At 38.3% G+C, this 26,428-nt stretch overlaps 1 long non-coding RNA gene across 2 annotated transcripts in view; it reads right to left on the reverse strand.

The window, feature by feature from the left end:
• Positions 1-26,428, reverse strand: part of LOC137313857 (uncharacterized) — a 118,620-nt gene that overhangs the window by 38,531 nt on the left and 53,661 nt on the right. Inside the window, exons 6-7 of one of the 2 annotated variants that reach the window (XR_010961097.1) lie at positions 2,724-2,880; positions 113-372 (exon numbers count right to left, since the gene is read on the reverse strand). This is a non-coding gene — a long non-coding RNA (uncharacterized lncRNA). Of the gene's footprint in view, positions 1-112; positions 373-439; positions 724-2,723; positions 2,881-26,428 lie in introns of both variants that reach the window. The other variant, XR_010961098.1, reaches the window with a different exon arrangement.

Here is a 26,428-nt window from a genome sequence, read left to right on the forward strand (position 1 = left end):
TTGATCAAATCAATATATTGTACCAGGCACAAAACGGCTCAGTGAGTAAGAAGAGCCAGTGTCACAGTTAAAAATAAATGCATATGGAGTGAAAACGGACAGTTTCCCACACCTGACATGGGAAGTAGGCACCGCTGGACAAGGAAGGTGTAAATCTCCAGAGTTCGTGTTCCTGCTTTCTGTCCTGTAACCGCTTTAAAATGTGTCTGTGGGGAGATTGGAGGAGTCCATAATGGGATAAGCCCTCAAATTCGCTGTGTGAAATAGCGGGCCTTCAGTCAGTGTCTGAGCGAACAATTAGTGAATTTTTCCATCCGCGAGGATTAGAGAGCTCCGTCCGCCAGGGGAACATATCTGACCGCGGGAAATTGGCTTTGGAAAAGAGGAAGATGCAGAAAAAAGTTAATTAAAAAAGACATTGACACCACATTAACTTTACCTTGATCCCGCAAGGATTTTCCGTCCTCAATATCCGTGCAGATTTTGCAAATTATATCCTTGTTATTTCATTGTAATCAATCGAGTACAAGTTCTTTGCTTTATTTTAACAGTTCAAAACTAGGGAGTTTGATCTGCTCCTTCTTATGTGAGATTCAGAGCTCCGCCCTCCATGAAAGCTGCTGCCAAACATCAGGATGGATTTCAACACAAACATTCCTCATTTGTTTCAGAACAGGGAGCGGCCCTTCTGGTGGAATCAAATCGAACCGGGTTGACAATTCGCTGCCAAGTCAATTGTGAACAAAGTCAGTTGTACATTTTACCTTTTCTCTTCTTGTTCCAGGGCAGTTCAGTAAAACAGATATTTGGTTCGAAATAAATTGTTACATTTGCTTCAGGGACATTGTTTACTGAAGACCCATCGATTTTCTAATGTTTGCGCTTCAACCCTGGGCCAATAGCCAGTGTTTCGTCAGTGAGCTGAGGAGAGGCTGTGTCTGTCGGTGAGGACATTAACCATTTAACCACCGAATTAAACTACCGCTGAGCATCAATCACCTCAATCAGTGGGAGAATCAGTACTGACTTTCCAAAGTTACATTTAGGAGCAAAGGAACAGAGAAACAGGAGTTGGCCATCAAGCCCCTCGTGCCTACTCCGCCATTTGATAAGATCATGGCTGATCTGTGATCCAACTCCACATACCTGTCTTTGGCCCATATCCCTTAATACCTTTGGTTGCCAAAAAGCTATCTATCTCAGATTTAAATTTAGCAATTGAGCTAGTATCAATTGCCATTTGCTGAAGAGCGCTCCAAACTTCGACAACCCTTTGTGTGCAGAAATGTTTCCTAATCTCGCTCCTGAAAGGTCTGGCTCTAATTTTTAGACTGTGCCCCCGACTCCTAAAATCCCCAACCAGCGAAAAGAGTTTCTCTCTATCCACCCTATCCGTTCCGCTTAATATCATAGTAAATATTCAGCAGATTCACCAGTTACATTGTTAAATCCGGAATGGATCATTCCTGATATGAAGATTGGATTGCTCACATTTTGAGGAGGTTCACAGACGGTCATACATGGCCCCTCCCCGGGTTGAAAGTTTCCGAAGAGAGAAAGTGTTTGAGGACAGATTGTGATGATAATTCCGAGGGGCGGATTGTTGTGATCAATCCCAGGGACAGATTGTGGTGATAATTCCGAGGGACGGATTGTTGTGATCAATCCCAGGGACAGATTGTGATGATAATTCCGAGGGGCGGATTGTTGTGATCAATCCCAGGGACAGATTGTGGTGATAATTCCGAGGGACGGATTGTTGTGATCAATCCCAAGGACAGATTGTGGTGATAATTCCGAGGGACGGATTGCTGTGATCAATCCCGGGGATAGATTGTGTTGATAATTCTGAGGGGGGGATTGTTGTAATCAATCCCTGGGATAGATTGCGATATTTCCCCCTTTCTCACTAATTCCCCGCTTGTTTTTTGACCAGGATTGAGGATTCATTCGGGCCGGAGACACAGCCTGAAGCGGCGGCAACAAACAATCCCCAACATTTATCTTCATGTGAACTCTCCCTCCACAGCTTGTTTCAATCTATCGCTGATTGAAGCGGAGTTTTATTCATTCGAACCAAAACCTTCAGACGAATGATTCATATAATTAAATGCACTGTTAATTGGACAATTTGGTTCAATGGTGGGTTGAAATATCATTAAATACACTGTTAAGTGGACAGTGTGGGTAAATGGTGGGTTCATATATCATTAAATACAATGTTAAATGGAGAGTGTGGGTAAATGGTGGGTTTATATATCATTAAAAACACTGTTAAATGGATCGTGTGGGTCAATGGAGTGTTTATATATAATTAATTACACTTTTAATTGGACAACGTGGGTAAATGGTAGGTTTATTTATCATTAAATACACAGTTAAATGGACAGTGTGGGTAAATGGTGGGTTTATATATAATTAAATACACTGTTAAATGGACAGTGTGGTTACCACCTTCGTCAGATGGCGGCAAGTAGCAAACAGAGTGTCCCCAGTGATCCCGCAGTGAACCCAGAATGATGTCAGGGTGCACCCAGTCAGCCCAGAGTGATGCCAGAGTGGTGGACCACAAACACAACAACAAGAACTGGCACAACAATGTCCCAGTGACCACACCCACGAGTGTCCGTTGAATGTCCCAGTGATCCCCCCAGTGTCCCCTGAATATCCCAGTGATCCCAGTGTGCACCCAGTGACCCCAGAGTAAGCCAGACATCACTCACGTGCCCCCCATCGGGTCCAGGCTGCGGTGAAGGTCTCAGTCAGTCAGTCCGCAGCGGAGAGAACTATTCTTGGCCCAGGATTTTTCCCACTCCTACTCTTCCTCACAAAATGTCTCTTTCTGGATCATCCCCTTGCAGCATTTCATCAAAAATATTCCTGAGGGGAGAGAGAGAGAGAGAGAATTGATTAAAATACAAATGTAAGGGATTAAAAAGGCACAGCAAGAGCCCAGAACTCCCTCCCTCCCACACCCTCTCTCACTCTCTCTTTTTACCTCCCTCCCTCTCCCTCTCTCTCTCACCCCCTCTCTCTCCCCCCACTCTCTCTCAACCCCCTCTCTCTCTCCCTCTCTCTCTCTCCCCCGCCCTCTCTCTCCCTCTCTCCCCCGCCCTCTCTCTCCCTCTCTCCCCCTCTCTCCCCCCTCTCTCTCCCTCCCTCTCTCTCCCCCCTCTCTCTCCCTCCCTCTCTCTCCCTCCCTCTCTTTCCCTCCCTCTCTCTCCCTCCCTCTCTCTCCCCCTCTCTCACACTCCCCCAGTTGCACAGAATCTCTCCCTAATCCAAGTCTGCAGCTTGTTTCACCCCTGCCTTTCCTCTGAATGCCTCGAACCGGTGACGCACTATCTGTCTGCGCTGCTCGGTGTTTGTTGCAGGCTCCAAACCTCCCCTGGGTTTGTTTTCTCTCCTGTCCCTGGGCCCGCACACACCTGCTCTGGACATTTTGCAACTTATGTTCTGTCAGTTGCTGTGAGCGAAATGTCAACAGCTTATCCCTTAACTGTTTTCTCTTGATTGAATTAGCAGCTCGCCCCGACCTGTTCAATCTCTCCCCCTCCCTGTTCAATTTCTCCCACACTCTGTGTAATATTCCCCTCTGTGTAATATTCCCCCCCCCCTGTGTAATGTTACCATCTGTGAAATATTCCCCCTCTCTGCAATATTCCACACTCTGTAATATTGCCCTCTGTGTAATATTCCCTCTCCGTGTAATAGTCGCCCATTCTGAGTTCACCCCACCTTGTATTGTACAGAATGTAATATAAGATATGTACTGATTCCAATCCTTCTTGTAATGTACAGAATGTAATATAATATATGTACAGTGGCCACCTCACCTTGCATGATACAGAATGCAATATAAGATATGTACTGAGTACACACCACCTTGTAATGTAAAGAATGTAATATAAGATATGTACGGAGTCCAACCCACCTTGTAATGTTCACAATGTAATATAAGATATGTACTGAGTCCACCACAGCTTGTATTGTACAGAATGTAATATAAGATGTGCAATGTGTCCACCCCACCTTGTATTGTACAGAATGTAAAATGAGAAATGTAAGCAGTCCAACCCAGCTTGTATTGTACAGAACGTAATATAAGATAGTTGATGAGGACACCCCACCATGTTTTATACAGAATGTAATATGAGATATGCACTGAGTCTATCCCACCTTGTATTGTACAGAAAGTAATTTTAGATAAGTACTGAGTCCACCCCACCTTGTATTGTACAGAATGTAATATAAGATATGTACTGAGTCCACTCAACCTTGTAATGTACAGAATGTAATATAAGATATGTCCTGAGACAACCACACCTTGTAATGCAAGGAATGTAATATAACATATGTACTGAGTCCATTCCACCTTGTATCGTACAGAATATGATATAAGATATGTACTGAGAACAAATCACCTTGCAATGTACAGAATGTAATATAAGATATCCACGGAGTCCAACCCACCTTGTATTGTGCACAATATAATACAAGACATGCACTGAGTCCACCCACCTTGTATTGTACAGAATGTAATGTCAGATTTATACTGAGTCCACCCCACCTTGTATTGTACAGAATGTAATAAAATATATGTACTGAGTCCACCCCACCTTGTATTGTACAGAATGAAATATGAGATATGTAAGCAGTCCAACCCAGCGTGTATTTTACAGAATGTAATATAAGATATGTAATGAGTACATCCCACCTTCTATTGTAAGAATGTAATTTTAGATAGGTACTGAGTCCATCCCACCTTGTATTGTAAAGAATGTAACTTAAGATATGTACCGAGTCCACCCCATCTTATACAGAACAGAATGTAATATAAGATATGTAAGCAGTCCATCCAACCTTGTATTGCACAGAATGTAATTTTAGATATGTACTGAGTCCAACCCACCTTGTATTGTGCACAATGTAATATAAGACAAGTACTGAATCCAAGCCACCTTGTATTGTACAGAATGTAATATCAGATGTATACTGAGTCCACCCCACCTTGTATTGTACAGAATGTAATATAAGATATGTACTGAGTCCACACCTCCTTGTAAAGTACAGAATGTAATTTAAGATATGTACTGAGTCCATCCCTCCATGTTATGTACAGAATGTAATATAAGATATGTACAGTGTCCACCTCACCTTGTATTGTGCAGAATGTAATATAAGATATGTACTGAGTCCACACCTCCTTGTAATGTACAGAATGTAATATAAGATATGTACAGTGTCCACCCCACCTTGTACTATAAAGAATGAAATGTAAGATATGTACGGAGTCCACCCCACCTTGTATTGTACAGAATGTAATATCAGATGTATACTGAGTCCACCCCACCTTGTATTGTGCAGAATGTAATATAAGATATGTACTGAGTCCACCCCACCTTGTAATGTACAGAATGTAATATAAGATATGTCCTGATTCCACCCCAACTTGTATTGTACTATAAAGAATGAAATGTAAGATATGTACGGAGTCCACCCCACCTTGTATTGTACAGAATGTAATATCAGATGTATACTGAGTCCACCCCACCTTGTATTGTGCAGAATGTAATATAAGATATGGACTGAGTACACACTACCTTGTAATGTACAGAATGTAATATAAGATATGTCCTGATTCCACCCCAACTTGTATTGTACAGAATGAAATATAAGATATGTAAGCAGTCAACCCCAGCTTGTACTGTACAGAATGTAAGAAAAGTTGTGTACTGAGTCCAACTCAACTTGTAATGTACAGAATGTAACATAAGATATGTACTGAGTCCACCCCACCTTTTATTATACAGAATGTAATAGAAGATATGTACTGATTCCAAACCACCATGTATTGTGCACAATGTAATATAAGACAAGTACTGAGTCCACCACACCTTGTATTGTGCAGAATGTAATATAAGATATGTACTGAGTCCACACCTCCTTGTAATGTACAGAATGTAATATAAGATATGTACTGAGTCCACCCCTCCATGTAATGTACAGAAAGTAATATAAGATATGTACAGTGTCCACCCCACCTTGTACTATAAAGAATGAAATGTAAGATATGTACGGAGTCCACCCCACCTTGTATTGTACAGAATGTAATATCAGATGTATACTGAGTCCACCCCACCTTGTATTGTGCAGAATGTAATATAAGATATGTACTGAGTCCACCCCACCTTGTAATGTACAGAATGTAATATAAGATATTTACTGAGTCCACCCACCTTGTATTGTACAGAATGTAAAATAAGATATGTCAGGAGTCCACCCCACCTTGTGTTGTACAGAATGTAATGTAAGATATGTACTCAGTCCATCCAACCTTGTAATGTACAGAATGTAATTTAAGATATGTCCTGAGTCCACCCCACATTGTAATGCACAGAATGTAATATAAGATATGCACGGAGTCCAACCCACCTTGCATTGTGCACAATGTAATGTAAGACATGTACTGAGTCCACCCCATCTTGTAATGTACAGAATGTAATATAAGATATGTACTGAGTCCATCCCAACTTGTATTGTACAGAATGAAATATAAGATATGTAAGCAGTCAACCCCAGCTTGTACTGTACAGCATGTAATATAAGATGTGTACTGAGTCCACCCCAACTTGTAATGTGCAGAATGTAACATAAGATATGTGCTGAGTCCACCCCACCTTGTATTGTGCAGAATGCAATATAAGATATGTACTGATTCCACTCCTCCTTGTAATGTACAGAATGTGATATAGGATATTTACAGTGTCCTCCTCACCTTGTACGATACTGAATGTAATATAAGATATGTGATGAGTACACCCCACCGTTTTTAATACAGAATGTAATATGAGATATGTACTGAGTTCACCCCACCTTGTATTGTACAGAATGTAATTTTAGATATGTACTGAGCCCAAGCCACCTTGTATCAAACAGAATGTAATATAAGATATTTACTGAGTCCACACCAACTTGTATTGTACAGAATGTAATATAAGATATGTTCTGAGTCCACCAAACCTATTAATGTACAGAATGTAATATAAGGTATGTCCTGAGTCCACCGCACCTTGTAATGCACATAATGTAATCGATGATATGCACGGAGTCCAACTCACCTTGTATTGTGCACAATGTAATATAAGACATGTTCTGAGTCCACCCCATCTTGTATTGTACAGAATGTAAAATAAGATATGCAAGCAGTCCAACCCACCTTATAATATAAAGAACGTAACATAAGATATGTACTGAGTCCACCCCACCTTGTATTGTACAGGATGTAATATAAGATATTTACTGAGCCAACCCCACCTTTTATTGTACAGAATGTAATCCAAGGTATGTACTGAGTCCACCCGACCTTGTAATGTACAGAATGTAATATAAGATGTGTACTGAGTCCACCTGAACATGTATTATACAGAATGGAACATAAGATATTTAGTGAGACCACCCCACCTAGTATTGGCAGAATGTAATATCAGATATGTACTGAGAACACCTCGCCTTGTATTGTACAGAATGTAAAATGAGGTCTGTCAGGAGTCCACCCCAGCTTGCATTGGACAGAATGTAATAGCAGATGTATACTGACTCCACACCACGTTGTATTGTACAGAATGTAAAATAAGATATGGGCTGAGTCCACACCTGTATGCAATGTACAGAATGTAATATATGATATTTACTGAGTCCACCCCTCCTTGTAATGTACAGAATATAATATAAGATATCTACAGTGTCCACCTCACCTTGTACTATGCAGAATGTAATGTAAGATAAATACTGAGCACATACCACCTTGGTAAGTACCGAATGTAACATAAGATATGCACTGAGTCCACCCACCTTGTATAGTACAGAATGTAATATAAGATATGGACTAAGTCCACCCCACCTTATAATGTGCAGAATATAACATAAGATATGCACTGAGTCCAACCCACCTTGTATGAAACAGAACGTAACATAAGATATGTTCTGAGTCCACCCCAAATTATAATGTACAGAATGTAATATAAGATATGTACTGAGTCCACCCCACCTTGTATTGTACAGAATGTAATCTAAGATATGTACTGAGTCCACCCCACCTTGTAATGTACAGAATGTAATCTAAGATATGTACTGAGTCCACCCCACCTTGTAATGTACAGAATGTAATATAAGATATGAACTGAGTCCACCCCACCTTGTAATGCACAGAATGTAATATAAGATATGCACGGAGTCCAACCCACCTTGCATTGTGCACAATGTAATGTAAGACATGTACTGAGTCCACCCCATCTTGTAATGTACAGAATGTAACATAAGATATGTTCCGAGTCCACCCCACCTCGTATTGGCAGAATGTAATTTAAGATATGTACTGAAAACACCCAGCCTTGTACTGTACAGAATGTAAAATAAGATATGTCAGGAGTCCACCCCAGCTTGTATTGTTCAGAATGTAACATAAGATATGTACTGAAAACACCCCGCCTTGTGTTGTACAGAATGTAAAATAAGATATGTCAGGAGTCCACCCCAGCTTGTATTGTACAGAATGTAATTTTAGTTATGTACTGAGTACACCCCACCTTGTATTGTACAGAATGTAACATTAGCTATGCAATGAGTACACCCCACCTTGTATTGTACAGAATGCAATATAAGAAATGTACTGAGTCCACCTCACCTTGTATTGGAGAGAATGTAATCTAATATATGTACTGAGTCCACCCCACCTCGTATTGGTAGAATGTAATGTAAGATATGTGATGAGTCACCCCACCTTGTTTTATACAGAATGTAATATGAGATATGTACTGAGTCCTCCCCAGCTTGTATTGTACAGAATGTAAGATGAGACATGTAATCAGTCCAACCCAGCTTGCATTGTACAGAATGTAATATAAGATATGTACTGAGTCCACCCCCCTTGTATTATACACAATGTAATATAAGATATGTACTGAGTCCACCCCACCTTGTATTCTACAGAATGTAATATAAGATATGTCCTGAGTCCATTCCACCTTGTATTGTGCAGAATATCATAAAAGATATGTGCTGAGAACACACCACCTTGCAATGTACAGAATGTAAAATAAGATATGCACGGAGTCCAACCCACCTTGTATTGTGCACAATGTAATATAAGACATTTACTGAGTCCACCACATCTTGTACAGTACAGAATGTAACATAAGATATGTAAGCAGTCCTCCCCACCTTGTAATGTACAGAATGTAATATAAGATATGGACAGTGTCCACCTCACCATGTACTATGCAGAATGTAATGTAAGATATGTTCTGAGCATACAGCACCTTGTAATGCACAGAATGTAATATAAGATATGTACTGACTCCACCCCAACTTGTATTGTACAGAATGTAACATAAGATATGTAAGCAGTCAACCCCAGCTTGTACTGTACAGAATGTAATATAAGATGTGTACTGAGTCCACCCCACCTTGTATTGTACAGAATGTAATACAAGATATGTAAGCAGTCCATCCCACCTTGTATTGTACAGAATGTAACATAAGATATGTACCGAGTCCACCCCATCTTATATAGAACAGAATGTAATATAAGATATTTAAGCAGTCCATCCAACCTTGTATTGCACAGAATGTAATTTTAGATATGTACTGAGTCCACCCCACGTTGTATTATACCGAATGTAATAGAAGATATGTGCTGAGTCCACCCCACCTTGTATTGTACAGAATGTAATGTAAGATATGGACTGAGTCCACCCCCCTTGTATTATACACAATGTAATATAAGATATGTACTGAGTCCACCCCACCTTGTATTCTACAGAATGTAATATAAGATATGTCCTGAGTCCATTCCACCTTGTATTGTGCAGAATATCATAAAAGATATGTGCTGAGAACACACCACCTTGCAATGTACAGAATGTAAAATAAGATATGCACGGAGTCCAACCCACCTTGTATTGTGCACAATGTAATATGAGACATTTACTGAGTCCACCCCATCTTGTACAGTACAGAATGTAACATAAGATATGTCAGCAGTCCTCTCCAACTTGTAATGTACAGAATGTAATATAAGATATGGACAGTGTCCACCTCACCATGTACTATGCAGAATGTAATGTAAGATATGTACTGAGCATACAGCACCTTTTAATGCACAGAATGTAATATAAGATATGTACTGACTCCACCACAACTTGTATTGTACAGAATGTAACATAAGATATGTAAGCAGTCAACCCCAGCTTGTACTGTACAGAATGTAATATAAGATGTGTACTGAGTCCACCCCACCTTGTATTGTACAGAATGTAATATAAGATATGTACTGACTCCACCACAACTTGTATTGTACAGAATGTAACATAAGATATGTAAGCAGTCAACCCCAGCTTGTACTGTACAGAATGTAAAATATGATATGTAATGAGTACACCTCACCTTGTATTGTTCAGAATGTAATATAAGATATGTACTGAGTCCACCCCACCTTATAATTTACGGAACGTAACATATGATACGTACTGTGTCCACCCCACCTTTTAATGTACATTATGTAATATAAGATGTGTAATGAGTCCACCCCACCTTGTATTGTACATAATGTAATATAAGATATGGACTGAGTCCACCCCAACTTGTAATGTATAGAATGCAACATAAGATATGCACTGAGTCCACACCACCTTGTATTGTACAGAATATAATATAAGAGATGCACTGAGTCCACCCCACCTTGTAATGTTCAGAATGTAATATGTCACATGTACTGAGTCCACCCCACCTTGTACAAAACAGAATGTAATATAAGAGATGGACTGAGTCCACGTCACCTTGTATTATACAGAATTTAATATAAGATATGAACTGAGTACACCCCTCCTTCTAGTGTACAGGATGTAATATGTGATAGGTTCTCAGTCCACCCCACCTTGTATTCTATGGAATGTAATCAAAGATATTAACTGAGTCCAACCCACCTTGTAATGTACAAAATGTAATATAAGATATGTGCTGAGTGCACCCCACCTTGTCATGCACAGAATTTAATACAAGATATGGACTGAGTCCACCACTCCTTGTAACGTACAGAATGTAATGTAAGATATGTACTGAATCCACCCCACCTTGTATTGTACAGAATGTAATAAAAGTTATGTACTGAGTCCACCCCACCTGGTATTGTGCAAAATGTAACAGAAGATATGGACTGAGCCCACTCCAACTTGTAATGTACAGAATGTAATATAAGATATGGACTGAGTCCACGCCACCTTGCATTGGACAGAATGTACTATAAGATATGTAATGAGTACACACCTCCTTGAATTGTACAGGATGTAATATGAGATAGGTACTGACTCCACCCTACATTGTATTGTACAGAATGTAATTTTAGATATGTACTGAGTCCAAACCACCTTGTATTATACAGAATGTATTAGAAGCTATGTACTGAATCCACCTCACGTTGTATTGTACAGCATGTAATATAATATATCAACTGAGTCCACCCCACCTTGTAATGTACAGAATGCAATATAAGGTATGTACTGAGTCCACCCCACCTTGTATTATACAGAATGTAACATAAGATATGTACTGAGTACAGCCCACCTCGTATTGTACAGAATGTAACATAAGATATGCACTGAGTCGACCCCACCTTGTATTGTACAGGATGTAATGTTAGATTTATACTGAGTACACCCCACCTTGTATTGCACAGAATGTAATATAAGATAGGTGCTGAGTCCACCCCACCTTGTATTGTACAGAATCTAACCCAAGATATGTACTGTGTCCACCCCACCTGGTAATGTACAGAATGTAATGTAAGATATCTACTGAGTCCAACCCACCTTGTAATGTACCGAATGTAATATAAGATATGTACTGAGTGCACCCTGCCTTGTATTGTACAGAATGTAAAATAAGATATGTCAGGAGTCCACCCCAACTTGTATTGTACATAATGTAATATAAGATTTGCACTGAGTCCACCCCACCTTTTTTGTACAGAACGAAATAGAAGATATGTGCTGAGTCCACCACTTCTTGTAATGTACAGAATTTAATGTAAGATATGTACTGAATCCACCGCTCCTTGCAATGTAGAGAATGTAACATAAGATATGTACATGTCCACCTCACCTTGTACTATGCAGAATGTAATATAAGAGATGGACTGATTCCACCTCACCTTGTACTGTACAGAATGTAATATAAGATATGTACTGAGTCCACCTCACCTTGTACTGTACAGAATGTAAAAAAAAGATTTGTACTGGGTACAAACCATCTTGAAATGTACAGAATGTAATATAAGATATGTACGGAATCCAACCCACCTTGTATTGCGCACAATGTAAAAAGAGATATGTAAGCAGTCCACCCCAGTTTGTATTGTACAGAATGTAATTTAAGAGATGTACTGAGTCCACCCCACCTTGTAATGTTCAGAATGTAATATATCACATGTACTGAGTCCACCCCACCTTGTACTATACAGAATGTAATATAAGAGATGGACTGAGTCCACGTCAACTTGTATTATACAGAATATAATATAAGATATGAACTGAGTACACCCCTCCTTCTATTGTACAGGATGTAATATGAGATAGGTTGTAAGTCCACCCCACCTTGTATTGCATAGAATGTAATTTTAGATATGCACTGAGTCCAACCCACCGAGTATTGCACAGAATGTAATCAAAGATATGTACTGAGTCCAACCCACCTTGTAATGTACAGAATGTAATTTCAGATATGTGCTGAGTGCACCCCACCTTGAAATGCACAGAATATAATACAAGATATTGACTGAGTCCACCCCTCCTTGCAACGTACAGAATGTAATATAAGATATGTACTGAATCCACCCCACCTAGAATTGTACAGAATGTAATTAAAAGTTATGTACTGAGTCCACCCCACCTGGTATTGTGCAAAATGTAACATAAGATATGGACTGAGCCCACTCCAACTTGTAATGTACAGAATGTACTATAAGATATGTAATGAGTACAACCCTCGTTGAATTGTACAGGATGTAATGTGAGATAGGTACAGAGTCCACCCCACATTGTATTGTATGGAAAGTAATTTTAGATATTTACTGAGTCCAAACCACCTTGTATTGTACAGAATGTCATATAATATATCTACTGAGTCCACCCCACCTTGTAATGTACAAAATGCAATATAACGTATGTACTGAGTCCACCCCACCTTGTATTATACAGAACGTGACATAAGATATGTACTGAGTGCAGCCCACCTCGTATCGTACAGAATGTAATTTATGATACGGACTGAGTCCACCTCATCTTCTATGACACAGAATGTAATATAAGATATGTACTGAGTGCACCCCACCTTGTATTGGACAGAATAAAAGATAAGATATGTGCTGAATCCACTTCACCTTGTATTATACAGAATGTAATATATGATATGCACTGAGTCCACCCCACCTTCTAATGTACAGAATGTAATATAAGATATGCACTGAGTCCACCCCACCTTCTAATGTACAGAATGTAATATAAGATATGTGCTGAGTCCAACCCACCTGGTAATGTACAGAATGTAATATAAGATATGTACTGAGTGCACCCCACCTTTTTTTGTACAGAACGAAATAGAAGATAGGTGCTGAGTCCACCACTTCTTGTAATGTACAGAATGTAACATAAGATATGTACATGTCCACCTCACCATGTACTATGCAGAATGTAATGTAAGAGATGGACTGTGTTCACTTCACCTTGTATGTTACAGAATGTAAGAAAAGATATGTACTGATTCCAGCTCACCTTGTACTTTACAGAATATAATATAAGATATGTACTGAGTCTACCTCACCTTGTACTGTACAGAATTTAAAATAAGATTTGTACTGGGTACAAACCACCTTGAAATGTACAGAATGTAATATAAGATATGTACGGAATCCAACCCACCTTGTATTGCGCACAATATAATATGAGATATGTAAGCAGTCCACCCCAGTTTGTATTGTACAGAATGTAATATATGATATGTAAGCAGTCCACCCCAGTTTGTATTGTACAGAATGTAATATATGATATGTAATGAGTACACCTCACCTTGTATTGTTCAGAATGTAAAATAATATATGTACCGAGTCCACCCCACCTTGTAATATATAGAATGTAATATAAGATGTGTGCAGAGTCCACTCACCTTGTGTTATACAGAACGTAACATAAGATATGTACTGAGTACACAAAACCTTGAAATGTACAGAATGTAACATAAGATATGTACGGAGACCAACCCACCTTGCATTGTGCACAATATAATATAAGTTATGAACTGAGTCCAGCCAAAATTGTATTGTACAGAATATAAAATGAGATATGTGCTGAGTCCAACCCACCTTGTATTAAACAGAATGTAATGTAAGATATGTACTGAGTCCACCCCACCTTTTAATGTACAGAATGTAATATGAGATATGTAAGCAGTCCACCTCACCATGTTTTATACAGAATCTAATATAAAATATGTACGGAGTCCATCCCACATTGTATTGTGCACAATGTAATATCAGATATGTACTGAGTCCACCCCAACTTGTATTGTACAGAATGTAATATGAGATATGTAAGCAGTCCACCCCAGCTTGTATCGTACAGAATGTAATATAAGATATGCAATGAGTACACAACACCTTGTGTTGTGCAGAATTTAACATGAGGTATGTACTGAGTTCAAATCACCTTGGATTGGACAGAATGTAATTTTAGATTATACTGAGTGCACCACACCTTGTATTGTACAGAATGTGAAATAAGATATGTACTGCGTCCAACCCACCATGCATAATACAGAATGTAATATAAGATATGTTCTGAGTTCACCCCACCTTGAAATGAACAGAAAGTAATTTCAGATATGGACTGTGTCCATCTCACCTTATATTGCGCAGAATGCATTGTAAGATATGTACTGAGTCCAACCCACCTTGTAATGCACACATTGTAATATAACATATGTACTGAGTCCAACCCACCTTGTAATGCACACATTGTAATATAAGATATGCACTGAGTCCAGCACACCTTGTAATGTGCAGAATGTAATATAAGATATGGACTGAGAACACACCACCTTGCAATGTACAGAATGTAAAATAAGATTTGTACTGGGTACAAACCACCTTGAAATGTACAGAATGTAATATAAGATATGTACGGAATCCAACCCACCTTGTATTGGGCACAATGTAATATGAGATATGTAAGCAGTCCACCCCAGTTTGTATTGTACAGAATGTAATATATGATATGTAATCAGTCCACCCCAGTTTTATTCTACAGAATGTAATATATGATCTGCAATGAGTACACCTCACCTTGTATTGTTCAGAATGTAAAATAATATATGTACTGAGTCCACCCCACCTTGTAATGCACAGAATGTAATATAAGATTTGTGCAGAGTCCACTCACCTTGTGTTATACAGAACGTAACATAAGATATGTACTGAGTCCACCCCACCTTGTAATGTACAGAATGTAATATGAGATATGTAAGCAGTCCACCTCACCATGTTTTATACAGAATCTAATATAAAATATGTACGGAGTCCATCCCACATTGTATTGTGCACAATGTAATATCAGACATGTACTGAGTCCACCCCAACTTGTATTGTACAGAATGTAATATGAGATATGTAAGCAGTCCACCCCAGCTTGTATCGTACAGAATGTAATATAAGATATGCAATGAGTACACAACACCTTGTGTTGTGCAGAATTTAACATGAGGTATGTACTGAGTTCAAATCACCTTGGATTGGACAGAATGTAATTTTAGATTATACTGAGTGCACCACACCTTGTATTGTACAGAATGTGAAATAAGATATGTACTGCGTCCAACCCACCATGCATTATACAGAATGTAATATAAGATATGTTCTGAGTTCACCCCACCTTGAAATGAACAGAAAGTAATTTCAGATATGGACTGTGTCCATCTCACCTTATATTGCGCAGAATGCATTGTAAGATATGTACTGAGTCCAACCCACCTTGTAATGCACACATTGTAATATAAGATATGTACTGAGTCCAACCCACCTTGTAATGCACACATTGTAATATAAGATATGCACTGAGTCCAGCACACCTTGTAATGTGCAGAATGTAATATAAGATATGGACTGAGAACACACCACCTTGCAATGTACAGAATGTAAAATAAGATTTGTACTGGGTACAAACCACCTTGAAATGTACAGAATGTAATATAAGATATGTACGGAATCCAACCCACCTTGTATTGAGCACAATGTAATATGAGATATGTAAGCAGTCCACCCCAGTTTGTATTGTACAGAATGTAATATATGATATGTAAGCAGTCCACCCCAGTTTTATTCTACAGAATGTAATATATGATCTGCAATGAGTACACCTCACCTTGTATTGTTCAGAATGTAAAATAATATATGTACTGAGTCCACCCCACCTTGTAATGCACAGAATGTAATATAAGATTTGTGCAGAGTCCACTCACCTTGTGTTATACAGAACGTAACATAAGATATATAATGAGTCCACCCAACCTTGTATTGTGCAGAATGTAATGTAAGATATCTACTGAGTCCAACCCACCTTGTAATGTACAGAATGTAATATAAGATGTGCACTGAGTCCACCCCACCTTTTTTTGTAAAGAACGAAATAGAAGATACGTGCTGAGTCCACCACTTCTTGTAATGTAGAGAATGTAACATAAGATATGTACATGTCCACCTCACCTTGTACTATGCAGAATGTAATATAAGAGATGGACTGTGTTCACTTCACCTTGTATGTTACAGAATGTAAGATAAGTAATGTACTGATTCCACCTTACCTTGTACTTTACAGAATGTAATATAAGATATTTACTGAGTCTACCTCACCTTGTACTGTTCAGAATGTAAAATCAGATTTGTACTGGGTACAAACCACCTTGAAATGTACAGAATGTAACATATGATATGTACTGAGTCCACCCCACCTTGTAATGTACAGAATGTAATCGAAGGTATGTACTGATTCCAACTCGCCTTGAATAATACAGAATGTAAAATAGGATCTGTCAGGAGTCCACCCCAGCTTGCATTGACATAATGTTGTGCACTGAGTCCACCCCACCTTCTACTGTATAGAATGAAAGATAAGTTATATCCGGTGTCCAAATCACCTTGTCCTATACAGAATGTAATATAAGATATGTACTGAGTACACACCACCTTGAATTGTACAGAATGTAAGATAAGATATGAACGGAGACCAACCCACCTTGCATTGTGCACAATATAATATAAGTTATGAACTGAGTCCAGCCCAACTTGTATTGCACAACATATAAAATGAGATATGTGCTGAGTCCACCCCACCTTGTATTATACAGACTGTAATGTAAGATATGTACTGAGTCCACCCCACCTTGTAATGTACAGAATGTGAGATAAGATGTGTACTGAGTCCACTCCTCCTTGTAATGTACAGAATGTAACATAAGATATGTACATGTCCACCTCACCTTGTACTATGCAGAATGTAATGTAAGAGATGGACTGTGTTCACTTCACCTTGTATGTTACAGAATGTAAGATAAGATATGTACTGATTCCACCTCACCTGGTACTTTACAGAATGTAAGAGAAGATATTTACTGAGTCTACCTCACCTTGTACTGTACAGAATGTAAAATAAGATTTGTACTGGGTACAAACTACCTTGAAATGTACAGAATGTAATATAAGATATGTACGGAATCCAACCCACCTTGTATTGCGCACAATGTAATATGAGACATGTAAGCAGTCCACCCCAGTTTGTATTGTACAGAATGTAATATATGATACGTAAGCAGTCCACCCCAGTTTGTATTGTACAGAATGTAATATATGATATGTAATGAGTACACCTCACCTTGTATTGTTGAGAATGTAAAATAATATATGTACTGAGTCCACCCCACCTTGTAATGTACAGAATGTAATATAAGATTGGTGCAGAGTCCACTCAACTTGTGTTATGCAGAACGTAACATTAGACATGTACTGAGTCCACCCAAAGTTGTATTGTACAGGATGTAATCGAAGGTATGTACTGATTCCAACTCGCCTTGACTAATACAAAAGGTAAAATAGGATCTGTCAGGAGTCCAACCCAGCTTGCAATGCACATAATGGTGTGCACTGAGTCCACCCCACCTTTTACTGTACAGAATGAAAGATAAGTTATATCCGGTTTCCACCTCACCTTGTACTATACAGAATGTAATATAAGATATGTACTGACTCCACCCCAACTTGTATTGTACAGAATGTAACATAAGATATGTAAGCAGTCAACCCCAGCTTGTACTGTACAGAATGTAATATAAGATGTGTACTGAGTCCACCCCACCTTGTATTGTACAGAATGTAATACAAGATATGTAAGCAGTCCATCCCACCTTGTATTGTACAGAATGTAACATAAGATATGTACCGAGTCCACCCCATCTTATATAGAACAGAATGTAATATAAGATATTTAAGCAGTCCATCCAACCTTGTATTGCACAGAATGTAATTTTAGATATGTACTGAGTCCACCCCACGTTGTATTATACCGAATGTAATAGAAGATATGTGCTGAGTCCACCCCACCTTGTATTGTACAGAATGTAATGTAAGATATGGACTGAGTCCACCCCCCTTGTATTATACACAATGTAATATAAGATATGTACTGAGTCCACCCCACCTTGTATTCTACAGAATGTAATATAAGATATGTCCTGAGTCCATTCCACCTTGTATTGTGCAGAATATCATAAAAGATATGTGCTGAGAACACACCACCTTGCAATGTACAGAATGTAAAATAAGATATGCACGGAGTCCAACCCACCTTGTATTGTGCACAATGTAATATGAGACATTTACTGAGTCCACCCCATCTTGTACAGTACAGAATGTAACATAAGATATGTCAGCAGTCCTCTCCAACTTGTAATGTACAGAATGTAATATAAGATATGGACAGTGTCCACCTCACCATGTACTATGCAGAATGTAATGTAAGATATGTACTGAGCATACAGCACCTTTTAATGCACAGAATGTAATATAAGATATGTACTGACTCCACCACAACTTGTATTGTACAGAATGTAACATAAGATATGTAAGCAGTCAACCCCAGCTTGTACTGTACAGAATGTAATATAAGATGTGTACTGAGTCCACCCCACCTTGTATTGTACAGAATGTAATATAAGATATGTACTGACTCCACCACAACTTGTATTGTACAGAATGTAACATAAGATATGTAAGCAGTCAACCCCAGCTTGTACTGTACAGAATGTAAAATATGATATGTAATGAGTACACCTCACCTTGTATTGTTCAGAATGTAATATAAGATATGTACTGAGTCCACCCCACCTTATAATTTACGGAACGTAACATATGATACGTACTGTGTCCACCCCACCTTTTAATGTACATTATGTAATATAAGATGTGTAATGAGTCCACCCCACCTTGTATTGTACATAATGTAATATAAGATATGGACTGAGTCCACCCCAACTTGTAATGTATAGAATGCAACATAAGATATGCACTGAGTCCACACCACCTTGTATTGTACAGAATATAATATAAGAGATGCACTGAGTCCACCCCACCTTGTAATGTTCAGAATGTAATATGTCACATGTACTGAGTCCACCCCACCTTGTACAAAACAGAATGTAATATAAGAGATGGACTGAGTCCACGTCACCTTGTATTATACAGAATTTAATATAAGATATGAACTGAGTACACCCCTCCTTCTAGTGTACAGGATGTAATATGTGATAGGTTCTCAGTCCACCCCACCTTGTATTCTATGGAATGTAATCAAAGATATTAACTGAGTCCAACCCACCTTGTAATGTACAAAATGTAATATAAGATATGTGCTGAGTGCACCCCACCTTGTCATGCACAGAATTTAATACAAGATATGGACTGAGTCCACCACTCCTTGTAACGTACAGAATGTAATGTAAGATATGTACTGAATCCACCCCACCTTGTATTGTACAGAATGTAATAAAAGTTATGTACTGAGTCCACCCCACCTGGTATTGTGCAAAATGTAACAGAAGATATGGACTGAGCCCACTCCAACTTGTAATGTACAGAATGTAATATAAGATATGGACTGAGTCCACGCCACCTTGCATTGGACAGAATGTACTATAAGATATGTAATGAGTACACACCTCCTTGAATTGTACAGGATGTAATATGAGATAGGTACTGACTCCACCCTACATTGTATTGTACAGAATGTAATTTTAGATATGTACTGAGTCCAAACCACCTTGTATTATACAGAATGTATTAGAAGCTATGTACTGAATCCACCTCACGTTGTATTGTACAGCATGTAATATAATATATCAACTGAGTCCACCCCACCTTGTAATGTACAGAATGCAATATAAGGTATGTACTGAGTCCACCCCACCTTGTATTATACAGAATGTAACATAAGATATGTACTGAGTACAGCCCACCTCGTATTGTACAGAATGTAACATAAGATATGCACTGAGTCGACCCCACCTTGTATTGTACAGGATGTAATGTTAGATTTATACTGAGTACACCCCACCTTGTATTGCACAGAATGTAATATAAGATAGGTGCTGAGTCCACCCCACCTTGTATTGTACAGAATCTAACCCAAGATATGTACTGTGTCCACCCCACCTGGTAATGTACAGAATGTAATGTAAGATATCTACTGAGTCCAACCCACCTTGTAATGTACCGAATGTAATATAAGATATGTACTGAGTGCACCCTGCCTTGTATTGTACAGAATGTAAAATAAGATATGTCAGGAGTCCACCCCAACTTGTATTGTACATAATGTAATATAAGATTTGCACTGAGTCCACCCCACCTTTTTTGTACAGAACGAAATAGAAGATATGTGCTGAGTCCACCACTTCTTGTAATGTACAGAATTTAATGTAAGATATGTACTGAATCCACCGCTCCTTGCAATGTAGAGAATGTAACATAAGATATGTACATGTCCACCTCACCTTGTACTATGCAGAATGTAATATAAGAGATGGACTGATTCCACCTCACCTTGTACTGTACAGAATGTAATATAAGATATGTACTGAGTCCACCTCACCTTGTACTGTACAGAATGTAAAAAAAAGATTTGTACTGGGTACAAACCATCTTGAAATGTACAGAATGTAATATAAGATATGTACGGAATCCAACCCACCTTGTATTGCGCACAATGTAAAAAGAGATATGTAAGCAGTCCACCCCAGTTTGTATTGTACAGAATGTAATTTAAGAGATGTACTGAGTCCACCCCACCTTGTAATGTTCAGAATGTAATATATCACATGTACTGAGTCCACCCCACCTTGTACTATACAGAATGTAATATAAGAGATGGACTGAGTCCACGTCAACTTGTATTATACAGAATATAATATAAGATATGAACTGAGTACACCCCTCCTTCTATTGTACAGGATGTAATATGAGATAGGTTGTAAGTCCACCCCACCTTGTATTGCATAGAATGTAATTTTAGATATGCACTGAGTCCAACCCACCGAGTATTGCACAGAATGTAATCAAAGATATGTACTGAGTCCAACCCACCTTGTAATGTACAGAATGTAATTTCAGATATGTGCTGAGTGCACCCCACCTTGAAATGCACAGAATATAATACAAGATATTGACTGAGTCCACCCCTCCTTGCAACGTACAGAATGTAATATAAGATATGTACTGAATCCACCCCACCTAGAATTGTACAGAATGTAATTAAAAGTTATGTACTGAGTCCACCCCACCTGGTATTGTGCAAAATGTAACATAAGATATGGACTGAGCCCACTCCAACTTGTAATGTACAGAATGTACTATAAGATATGTAATGAGTACAACCCTCGTTGAATTGTACAGGATGTAATGTGAGATAGGTACAGAGTCCACCCCACATTGTATTGTATGGAAAGTAATTTTAGATATTTACTGAGTCCAAACCACCTTGTATTGTACAGAATGTCATATAATATATCTACTGAGTCCACCCCACCTTGTAATGTACAAAATGCAATATAACGTATGTACTGAGTCCACCCCACCTTGTATTATACAGAACGTGACATAAGATATGTACTGAGTGCAGCCCACCTCGTATCGTACAGAATGTAATTTATGATACGGACTGAGTCCACCTCATCTTCTATGACACAGAATGTAATATAAGATATGTACTGAGTGCACCCCACCTTGTATTGGACAGAATAAAAGATAAGATATGTGCTGAATCCACTTCACCTTGTATTATACAGAATGTAATATATGATATGCACTGAGTCCACCCCACCTTCTAATGTACAGAATGTAATATAAGATATGTGCTGAGTCCAACCCACCTGGTAATGTACAGAATGTAATATAAGATATGTACTGAGTGCACCCCACCTTTTTTTGTACAGAACGAAATAGAAGATAGGTGCTGAGTCCACCACTTCTTGTAATGTACAGAATGTAACATAAGATATGTACATGTCCACCTCACCATGTACTATGCAGAATGTAATGTAAGAGATGGACTGTGTTCACTTCACCTTGTATGTTACAGAATGTAAGAAAAGATATGTACTGATTCCAGCTCACCTTGTACTTTACAGAATATAATATAAGATATGTACTGAGTCTACCTCACCTTGTACTGTACAGAATTTAAAATAAGATTTGTACTGGGTACAAACCACCTTGAAATGTACAGAATGTAATATAAGATATGTACGGAATCCAACCCACCTTGTATTGCGCACAATATAATATGAGATATGTAAGCAGTCCACCCCAGTTTGTATTGTACAGAATGTAATATATGATATGTAAGCAGTCCACCCCAGTTTGTATTGTACAGAATGTAATATATGATATGTAATGAGTACACCTCACCTTGTATTGTTCAGAATGTAAAATAATATATGTACCGAGTCCACCCCACCTTGTAATATATAGAATGTAATATAAGATGTGTGCAGAGTCCACTCACCTTGTGTTATACAGAACGTAACATAAGATATGTACTGAGTACACAAAACCTTGAAATGTACAGAATGTAACATAAGATATGTACGGAGACCAACCCACCTTGCATTGTGCACAATATAATATAAGTTATGAACTGAGTCCAGCCAAAATTGTATTGTACAGAATATAAAATGAGATATGTGCTGAGTCCAACCCACCTTGTATTAAACAGAATGTAATGTAAGATATGTACTGAGTCCACCCCACCTTTTAATGTACAGAATGTAATATGAGATATGTAAGCAGTCCACCTCACCATGTTTTATACAGAATCTAATATAAAATATGTACGGAGTCCATCCCACATTGTATTGTGCACAATGTAATATCAGATATGTACTGAGTCCACCCCAACTTGTATTGTACAGAATGTAATATGAGATATGTAAGCAGTCCACCCCAGCTTGTATCGTACAGAATGTAATATAAGATATGCAATGAGTACACAACACCTTGTGTTGTGCAGAATTTAACATGAGGTATGTACTGAGTTCAAATCACCTTGGATTGGACAGAATGTAATTTTAGATTATACTGAGTGCACCACACCTTGTATTGTACAGAATGTGAAATAAGATATGTACTGCGTCCAACCCACCATGCATAATACAGAATGTAATATAAGATATGTTCTGAGTTCACCCCACCTTGAAATGAACAGAAAGTAATTTCAGATATGGACTGTGTCCATCTCACCTTATATTGCGCAGAATGCATTGTAAGATATGTACTGAGTCCAACCCACCTTGTAATGCACACATTGTAATATAACATATGTACTGAGTCCAACCCACCTTGTAATGCACACATTGTAATATAAGATATGCACTGAGTCCAGCACACCTTGTAATGTGCAGAATGTAATATAAGATATGGACTGAGAACACACCACCTTGCAATGTACAGAATGTAAAATAAGATTTGTACTGGGTACAAACCACCTTGAAATGTACAGAATGTAATATAAGATATGTACGGAATCCAACCCACCTTGTATTGGGCACAATGTAATATGAGATATGTAAGCAGTCCACCCCAGTTTGTATTGTACAGAATGTAATATATGATATGTAATCAGTCCACCCCAGTTTTATTCTACAGAATGTAATATATGATCTGCAATGAGTACACCTCACCTTGTATTGTTCAGAATGTAAAATAATATATGTACTGAGTCCACCCCACCTTGTAATGCACAGAATGTAATATAAGATTTGTGCAGAGTCCACTCACCTTGTGTTATACAGAACGTAACATAAGATATGTACTGAGTCCACCCCACCTTGTAATGTACAGAATGTAATATGAGATATGTAAGCAGTCCACCTCACCATGTTTTATACAGAATCTAATATAAAATATGTACGGAGTCCATCCCACATTGTATTGTGCACAATGTAATATCAGACATGTACTGAGTCCACCCCAACTTGTATTGTACAGAATGTAATATGAGATATGTAAGCAGTCCACCCCAGCTTGTATCGTACAGAATGTAATATAAGATATGCAATGAGTACACAACACCTTGTGTTGTGCAGAATTTAACATGAGGTATGTACTGAGTTCAAATCACCTTGGATTGGACAGAATGTAATTTTAGATTATACTGAGTGCACCACACCTTGTATTGTACAGAATGTGAAATAAGATATGTACTGCGTCCAACCCACCATGCATTATACAGAATGTAATATAAGATATGTTCTGAGTTCACCCCACCTTGAAATGAACAGAAAGTAATTTCAGATATGGACTGTGTCCATCTCACCTTATATTGCGCAGAATGCATTGTAAGATATGTACTGAGTCCAACCCACCTTGTAATGCACACATTGTAATATAAGATATGTACTGAGTCCAACCCACCTTGTAATGCACACATTGTAATATAAGATATGCACTGAGTCCAGCACACCTTGTAATGTGCAGAATGTAATATAAGATATGGACTGAGAACACACCACCTTGCAATGTACAGAATGTAAAATAAGATTTGTACTGGGTACAAACCACCTTGAAATGTACAGAATGTAATATAAGATATGTACGGAATCCAACCCACCTTGTATTGAGCACAATGTAATATGAGATATGTAAGCAGTCCACCCCAGTTTGTATTGTACAGAATGTAATATATGATATGTAAGCAGTCCACCCCAGTTTTATTCTACAGAATGTAATATATGATCTGCAATGAGTACACCTCACCTTGTATTGTTCAGAATGTAAAATAATATATGTACTGAGTCCACCCCACCTTGTAATGCACAGAATGTAATATAAGATTTGTGCAGAGTCCACTCACCTTGTGTTATACAGAACGTAACATAAGATATATAATGAGTCCACCCAACCTTGTATTGTGCAGAATGTAATGTAAGATATCTACTGAGTCCAACCCACCTTGTAATGTACAGAATGTAATATAAGATGTGCACTGAGTCCACCCCACCTTTTTTTGTAAAGAACGAAATAGAAGATACGTGCTGAGTCCACCACTTCTTGTAATGTAGAGAATGTAACATAAGATATGTACATGTCCACCTCACCTTGTACTATGCAGAATGTAATATAAGAGATGGACTGTGTTCACTTCACCTTGTATGTTACAGAATGTAAGATAAGTAATGTACTGATTCCACCTTACCTTGTACTTTACAGAATGTAATATAAGATATTTACTGAGTCTACCTCACCTTGTACTGTTCAGAATGTAAAATCAGATTTGTACTGGGTACAAACCACCTTGAAATGTACAGAATGTAACATATGATATGTACTGAGTCCACCCCACCTTGTAATGTACAGAATGTAATCGAAGGTATGTACTGATTCCAACTCGCCTTGAATAATACAGAATGTAAAATAGGATCTGTCAGGAGTCCACCCCAGCTTGCATTGACATAATGTTGTGCACTGAGTCCACCCCACCTTCTACTGTATAGAATGAAAGATAAGTTATATCCGGTGTCCAAATCACCTTGTCCTATACAGAATGTAATATAAGATATGTACTGAGTACACACCACCTTGAATTGTACAGAATGTAAGATAAGATATGAACGGAGACCAACCCACCTTGCATTGTGCACAATATAATATAAGTTATGAACTGAGTCCAGCCCAACTTGTATTGCACAACATATAAAATGAGATATGTGCTGAGTCCACCCCACCTTGTATTATACAGACTGTAATGTAAGATATGTACTGAGTCCACCCCACCTTGTAATG

This window comes from Heptranchias perlo, unplaced genomic scaffold (genome assembly GCF_035084215.1).
Source record: "Heptranchias perlo isolate sHepPer1 unplaced genomic scaffold, sHepPer1.hap1 HAP1_SCAFFOLD_49, whole genome shotgun sequence".
NCBI classification, from domain to species: Eukaryota; Metazoa; Chordata; class Chondrichthyes; order Hexanchiformes; family Hexanchidae; genus Heptranchias; species Heptranchias perlo.